The 6,537-nt window shown below is 45.1% G+C and overlaps 1 protein-coding gene across 3 annotated transcripts in view; it reads left to right on the top strand.

Moving 5' to 3' along the window:
* Positions 1-322: 322 nt before the first annotated feature.
* Positions 323-6,537, top strand: part of Camta (Calmodulin-binding transcription activator) — a 404,381-nt gene continuing 398,166 nt past the window's right edge. For all 3 annotated transcript variants that reach the window (XM_076177798.1, XM_076177799.1, XM_076177797.1), the window contains exon 1: positions 323-400. The gene's annotated coding sequence lies outside the window, so the exon portion shown is untranslated. The remainder of the gene's footprint in view (positions 401-6,537) is intronic.

Genomic DNA, 6,537 nt, shown 5'->3' with positions numbered 1-6,537 from the left:
TATATTTCGATCACTTGCTGTGATCCTCTTCAAGCGGATATCTGTATGTAATATACACGCATACATACATATATACACATATATTATTGCTTACCCCACAGTTATATATTTTTCTTAGTCATGCTAGTGTTTATGAATATTTTTATGGTCTCACACACGCACGCACACACACACTCACACACACACGCACACACACACACACACACACACACACACACACACACACACACACACACAGTTTTACTAGGGTGTAAAACCTTGTTCGTTGTCTTTCTCCGTGCTTTGTGTTAATTAAGTTCGTTTCTCTCTCTCCCCACAGGTAAGTATGGAGCGGTCCGACACGCCCCTCCGCGCTATCCGCACACGCCCCTGGCGCCCACTTCAGCCAACACGCCCATTGGTAGGTCTTAGATTGCGTGTTGGACTCGTGATTGATATATATTATCCTCTCGGACAAAAGTTCGAATCTATATAGCCCGTGTGTGTGTGTGTGTGTGTGTGTGTGTGTGTGTGTGTGTGTGTGTGTGTGTGTGTGTGTGTGTGTGTGTGTGTGTGTGTGTGTGTGTGTGTGTGTGTGTGTGTGTGTGTGTGTGTGTGTGTGTGTGTGTGTGTGTGTGTGTGTGTGTGTGTGTGTGTCATTTACCCAGGACTTGGTTCATGTGCTGGGATTGTGATCAATAACTATTACTTTCCCGGATGATAGCTTTAGAACTTGTATAATGTAGTCTGTGTGTGTGTGTGTTTTACACCTTGGTCTTGGATCACGTGCTGGTCTCGTGATCCATAGGTTTTACCTTCTCAAACGAAATTTCAAAAGCTTGTATATTCCAATTGGTTGTGTGTGTATGTGTCTGTGTGTATAGAGGTGTGTGTGTGTGTACAGTGTACCCACAGGGAGATGCGATGTACCTGGTGCGTTAGCAGTAAGTCAGTGTTAAGGTGTATGCTTGCATCCCCTTCTTGCTTTCAGCTTCCGCCGCTGGCTAGCCTAGCACCAAAATAATAATAATAATGAATAAATAAATAAATAAATAAATAAAAAGCCGAGTGCGTAAGTCTCTTCTGCCAGTAAACAGCCTCTCCATCGTCAAGACTCCTGTTGTTCCTCCCCGCGGCCACACACGGTAACTGGGTGCCTTGCGGCCCAAGCTAAACACCAGGGGATCTCGGAACTCCAGGGGGCCCCAGAGTTACGGCGTGCAGACCCATTGATATGTGGACAGATCCTGGCGCCTACCAACCCCTGGCCCACTGCCTTGTGGCCTGCCCTAGGGTGGGTAAAGGGTACGGGTATAAACTCCAAATGAAAAATCTGTTGTGGCGTCCATCCGTCAGATACAGGGAGAAAGTAGAGAGCAAAATAGCGACCTGTTTATAGCCTTCATTGATCTCACGAAGGCTTTTGATACTGTGAACCGTGTCCTATTATGGGCAATATTAAAGATGAGAATTCCTTCAAAGTTCCTCAGAGTCCTCCAACACCTCCAAGATGGCATGCAGGCTCGAGTCCAGGCATGCGGCTCACTATCAGACTCATTTGAGGATCAAGCTGGAGTAAAACAGGGCTGTGTCTTCGCCTCTGTGCTGTTTAACATCTTCCTGATAGCCCTAACCAGGAGAAGTCATGCCTCTCTAGGGAAAGACACTGGTGTGACCACCCGATATCGACTGGACGGAAACTTGTTCAATCTTCGCCGTCTCCAGGCCAGGACCAAAGTTCCCACCTCACAAGTAATCGAACTTCAACATGCCGACAACTGTGCTATCATTGCTCACGACGCTGGCTTCCTGCAGAACATTCTTGATGATTTTTTTTTTCTTTTTTCTTCTTCACGTACTCTGCAATGGGTATCAGGGTCAGCATCCTCAAAGCGGAAGTGTTTGTGCAGTGGACGGAACCACCGCGGGCACCTTTCCAATTCCACATACACGGTGAACCAATCAAAACCGTGAATTACTCCACATACCTTGATTAGTATACTCACGCTAGACTGCTCTGTAGACATGGAGATCCAAAGGAGTATAAACTTTGCCTCAGCAACATTCGGGCGATTGCGAGATAGTTTTCTCCGATAACAGCCTCAGAATCGACACAAAGGCTGCTGTGTACAGGGCTGTAGTTATCTCCATTCTGTTGTATGGATCAGAGACATGGACACGGTACAATCGCCAGAACCGTGTCTTGGAGAATTTCAAAATCAGATGTCTCCAGAAGATTCTTTGTTGATCGTGGAAGGATATGATCACTCATGATGAACTATGGCATCGCAAGCAAAATCCTCAGCATTGAAATCACCATGTCACAACGACACCTGCGCTGGTTGGGCCACACGATAAGGATGCCAGAACACCAGCTTCCACGGTAGATCCTGTATGGACAGCTTGCTGAAAGCAATAGAAGTCTGGGTGGCCTAAAGAAGAGGTAAAAAGACTACGCCAAAAACCTACTCAAGAAATGTGACATATAACCCCAAATGCTGGAGTGGCTGTAGACAGATGGACCTGGGGAGCTGTATGTGCCAGAGCAAGCGAGCGATTGAACGATGTCCTGTCCTTGAGGAGAGCAGAAAACCGCGCCCGAAGACACCAGCCTGCGGAGGGAGGCCACGGGCCTCCCAGGGAACAAGACCTCCCCTCTCCCCCGTGCCTCTCGAATAGGACTCGATAGCCACATACGATGTCAACGGCGACATAACCGCTGAACTTTAACCTTTCGTCACACGCAGAGCACCCTCGTCATTCATCGGCATCGATGGACTGCCACAAATGCGTAGAGGTGATTTAAAACCTCTGTCGTTCTTTTGAAGATCACTTAGAGGATTGTACCTCTCTTCTTCTTCCTCTTCTCTCCTTCAGCCTCTCACTTCTCTCTTTTCTTACTCTCTTCCTTCATTCCCCTCTTTCCTCTTCTCGGCCCCTCTTCCTCTTTAATCTCCTACCTCTCCCCACCTCTCCTTGTTTACTCTTAACATTACCTATTTCATCCCGCTCTATCCTCCCTTTATCCCAGATCCCCTCCACACACACACACACACACACACACACACACACACACACACACACACACACACACACACACACACACACACAGACTCTCTCTCTCTCTCTCTCTCTCTCTCTCTCTCTCTCTCTCTCTCTCTCTCTCTCTCTCTCTCTCTCTCTCTCTCTCTCTCTCTCTCTCTCCTCCCCTCTCCCTCTTTCACTCTCCCCTTCCTCGGATCTCCTTCTCCATTTCCCTGTACACTACTTCCTTCTCTTTCCCCCTTTTCCATTTCTCTCATCTTTTGTTCATCCCTTCCTCTTTCCTACTTCCCCTTCTCCTCCTCTCCCTCTTCTCTCACTTCCTTCCCTTACCGTTCTCCCCCGGCTTTCTTCCCTATTCCTCTAATCCTCCATTTCTCCCACATCCTCCTCTCCAAACTCGAAAATCATCTCCTTCACTTGTCCACATCTGAATTCGCCCCCTCACCCCTCACTCACCCCTCCTCCCTCCCCTCTCCTCACCCCTATTCCCACATCATCTCCCGCTTTCATTCTCTTCCTTTCCCTCACTCCCTTTTCCAGTTTTTCTTTGCCATTCTAACTTACCTTTTTTCCCGTTCCGTTTCTCATTTCCCTATCTCCCTTTTCCTTTCAATCTTTCCTTTCGTTTGTGTCTCCTTACCATTGTCATCCTTTCCCTATTCTCTTTCCTGTTCCTATCACATTTCCTCTCTAATCTCTTCCCATGTCTTTATGTCTTACCGCTACACTGTGTATGTGTGCATGCATATATATATATATATATATATGTATATATATATATATATATATATATATACATATATATATATGTATATATATATATATATATATATATCAACAAAGTTATTTCGTAGCACATTTGTAAAATAATACTGATGACCCACTTTCGGAGAAGAATAAGCGAAAGTATAAAGATCTGTATATTTCGATCACTAACTGTGATCCTCTTAAGCAGATCGTTATACTTTCGCTTATTCTTCTCCGAAAGTGGGTCATCTGTATTATATCTATATATATATATATATATATATATATATATATATATATGTATATATATGTATATTTATGTATATATATATGTATATATATATATATATATATGTATATATATATATGTATATATATATATATATATATATATATATATATTCTCCTTCTATTCCTTCTTCCTTTAACTCAGCACCTCGACCCCTCTTCTAGCGGAGTACCGGCACGAAACCCCCCCCAACCGCCCCCCCTACTCTCCCCCTAAACACGACACCCCCTCCCCCACCCCCTGCTGTCACGAGACTCGTTCAGGTCTTCAGCGAACCCGTCCTTGAGCGGCCGCCAATCAAAGGCGAGGTAATCCGTCACCGACCAATCACGGGCCACGGTGATCCGTCACCGGCCAGTCACGAGCGCAGGTGATCCGTCAGGCTTGCACGAGGCTGTGATTGGTCAGTTGATGACCTCGCTAGGTCACGGAAAGGTCGTGAGTATTTGCTGTGATAATAACCAAGTGCGTACACTTCACCGTAGGAGGGTATTAACTTGGACAGGGTATTATAGATGAGGTCGGTTTTTCGAGAAGAAAATTTTATTTTGACCCAAATATCGGAGGACTTGGACGTTCTTCCGGTGTTTGTTGGTCGTCCAGGTGCCGCTAGTTCGGACCCCACAATGATGTTCTGGGTGCTTGTGTCCGGTAATTTTCTTCGTTGGAGGAAATCACCTTCTTGTAATATAGCTCTCACGCCAAGTTAGCCTAGACAATAATGCGTGTGTGTGTGTGTGTGTGTGTGTGTGTGTGTGTGTATGTATGAATGTTTATATATGTAGTATTCTGTATGAATGTTCATATATGCAGTATATATTTTTAAAAAAGTAATTAAATTTTTGGTTTCCTCATGGGACTTACAACGCTCAACAAGTAGGATTGAAAAATAAGATAAAGAATAAAAAGAATAAAAAGATGGATGAATGTTTTGTTTTGGCTTTTTTTGGGTGGGTGGGTGAAGAAGGATGACAGAGGGAACTGGAGAGAAAGGACAACAGAGACCCGAGAGAGAGAGAGAGAGAGAGAGAGAGAGAGAGAGAAAATCTTTAAAACGAAATAACCTCAAGATCATTAGGTAATAATGATGTTTCAAATGCGAAAGCAGTTCTTGTGAACTGGAAGACCAAAAGCTTCCGAAGATCGAAGACCAGAAGCTTCTGAAGAACTTCCAGAAACCTCCCGAAAAGTAAAGACGAGAACCATTTAAAGACCAGGGAGGTCAGAACAGAAGCTCCCTGAGTGACTTTAAAAAAAAAAAAGAAAAAAAAAAAAATCTTACAGTAATGGTTGCACTTAGAAGGTAGCAGATCTTGATACATAGGCGGTGCTGTGAACCTCAGGAACGAGTCTTGGGCAGCAAGTACTGGATGTAGTAACGCTAACATTCGATTAATTACAAGCCACTTTTTTGGGGGGTGGGGTGGGGTGGGGTAGGATGGGGGGAGTAAGTTTTCTGGCAGTTTACCAAATGGGTGTCTCGTTAATTTTGGCACCCCGCTCAGTCCTGGCCGGTTTTCTACCCAACAAACGGCGGGGTGGGGGGATTAATCGCGTAGGACGAAAAGTACCTCCATTATTTACTTGTTTGCGAGGAGGAGGTGGAGGAGGAGGAGGAGGAAGAAGGGGAGGTCCTCTTGTATAACCAGTCTGGTACCTCCTCGGTAGTACCATGGAAGTGAAAGAAAATTTTTCTGTACAAAAATACGTTTCGAATATGAGCTTCGAAACCATTTCGAAAGTGCAATTTGCACCCTCTAAATCCCCCAAATCCCCCCAAAATCCTCCCCCAAAAATCCCTCCCCAAAATCCCCCCCTCTTCCCAACCCCCCACTATAACAATGGCGTTCATGATAACACCCTCAATGTTCTCCAACATTCGCCCTCATCCCTCCACCCCCCTCCACCCACGCCCCTGGTTACCACCCCCCATTCCACCCCACCCACATTTCCACCCACGCTCCACACAGCCCATAAGGAAGAGCACATTTGATCTGTATTTATTGAAATTGTTATTATTATTATTGTCAATACATATTTCATTGGCATTGATATTTTATCAATATTTCTAATATTGTCAACCATGGTCTCCCCATCCAATAATCAACCAAATATGTTTCTAGATATTTTTTCTAGTATATTTGGGGTCAGACTGACAGGATTAATTAGATTACTTCAATACTGTCAATATGTATCATTTATACATGGGAACCTTCCCACCACACCCCACCTTCCACCCCACCTCTCTCGCTCTCTCTCCCTCTGTCTCTCTCTCTATCTATCTCTCTCTATGTCTGTCTGTCTCTGTCTCTCTCTCCCTCTCCCCCCTCTCTCTTTCTCCCTTTCTCTCTCTCCCTCTTTCTCTCTCTCCCACTCTCTCTCTCTCCCTCTTTCTCTCCCTCCCCCTCTCCTCTCTCTCTCTCTCTCTCTCTCTCTCTCTCTCTCTCTCTCTCTCTCTCTCTCTCTCTCTCTCTTTC

Source organism: Oratosquilla oratoria, chromosome 41 (genome assembly GCF_046742065.1).
Source record: "Oratosquilla oratoria isolate Oo_2021 chromosome 41, ASM4674206v1, whole genome shotgun sequence".
In the NCBI taxonomy this organism is placed as follows: Eukaryota; Metazoa; Arthropoda; class Malacostraca; order Stomatopoda; family Squillidae; genus Oratosquilla; species Oratosquilla oratoria.
Note: the sequence above shows the minus strand (reverse complement) of the source record. Positions and strands in the feature narration are given on the sequence as shown.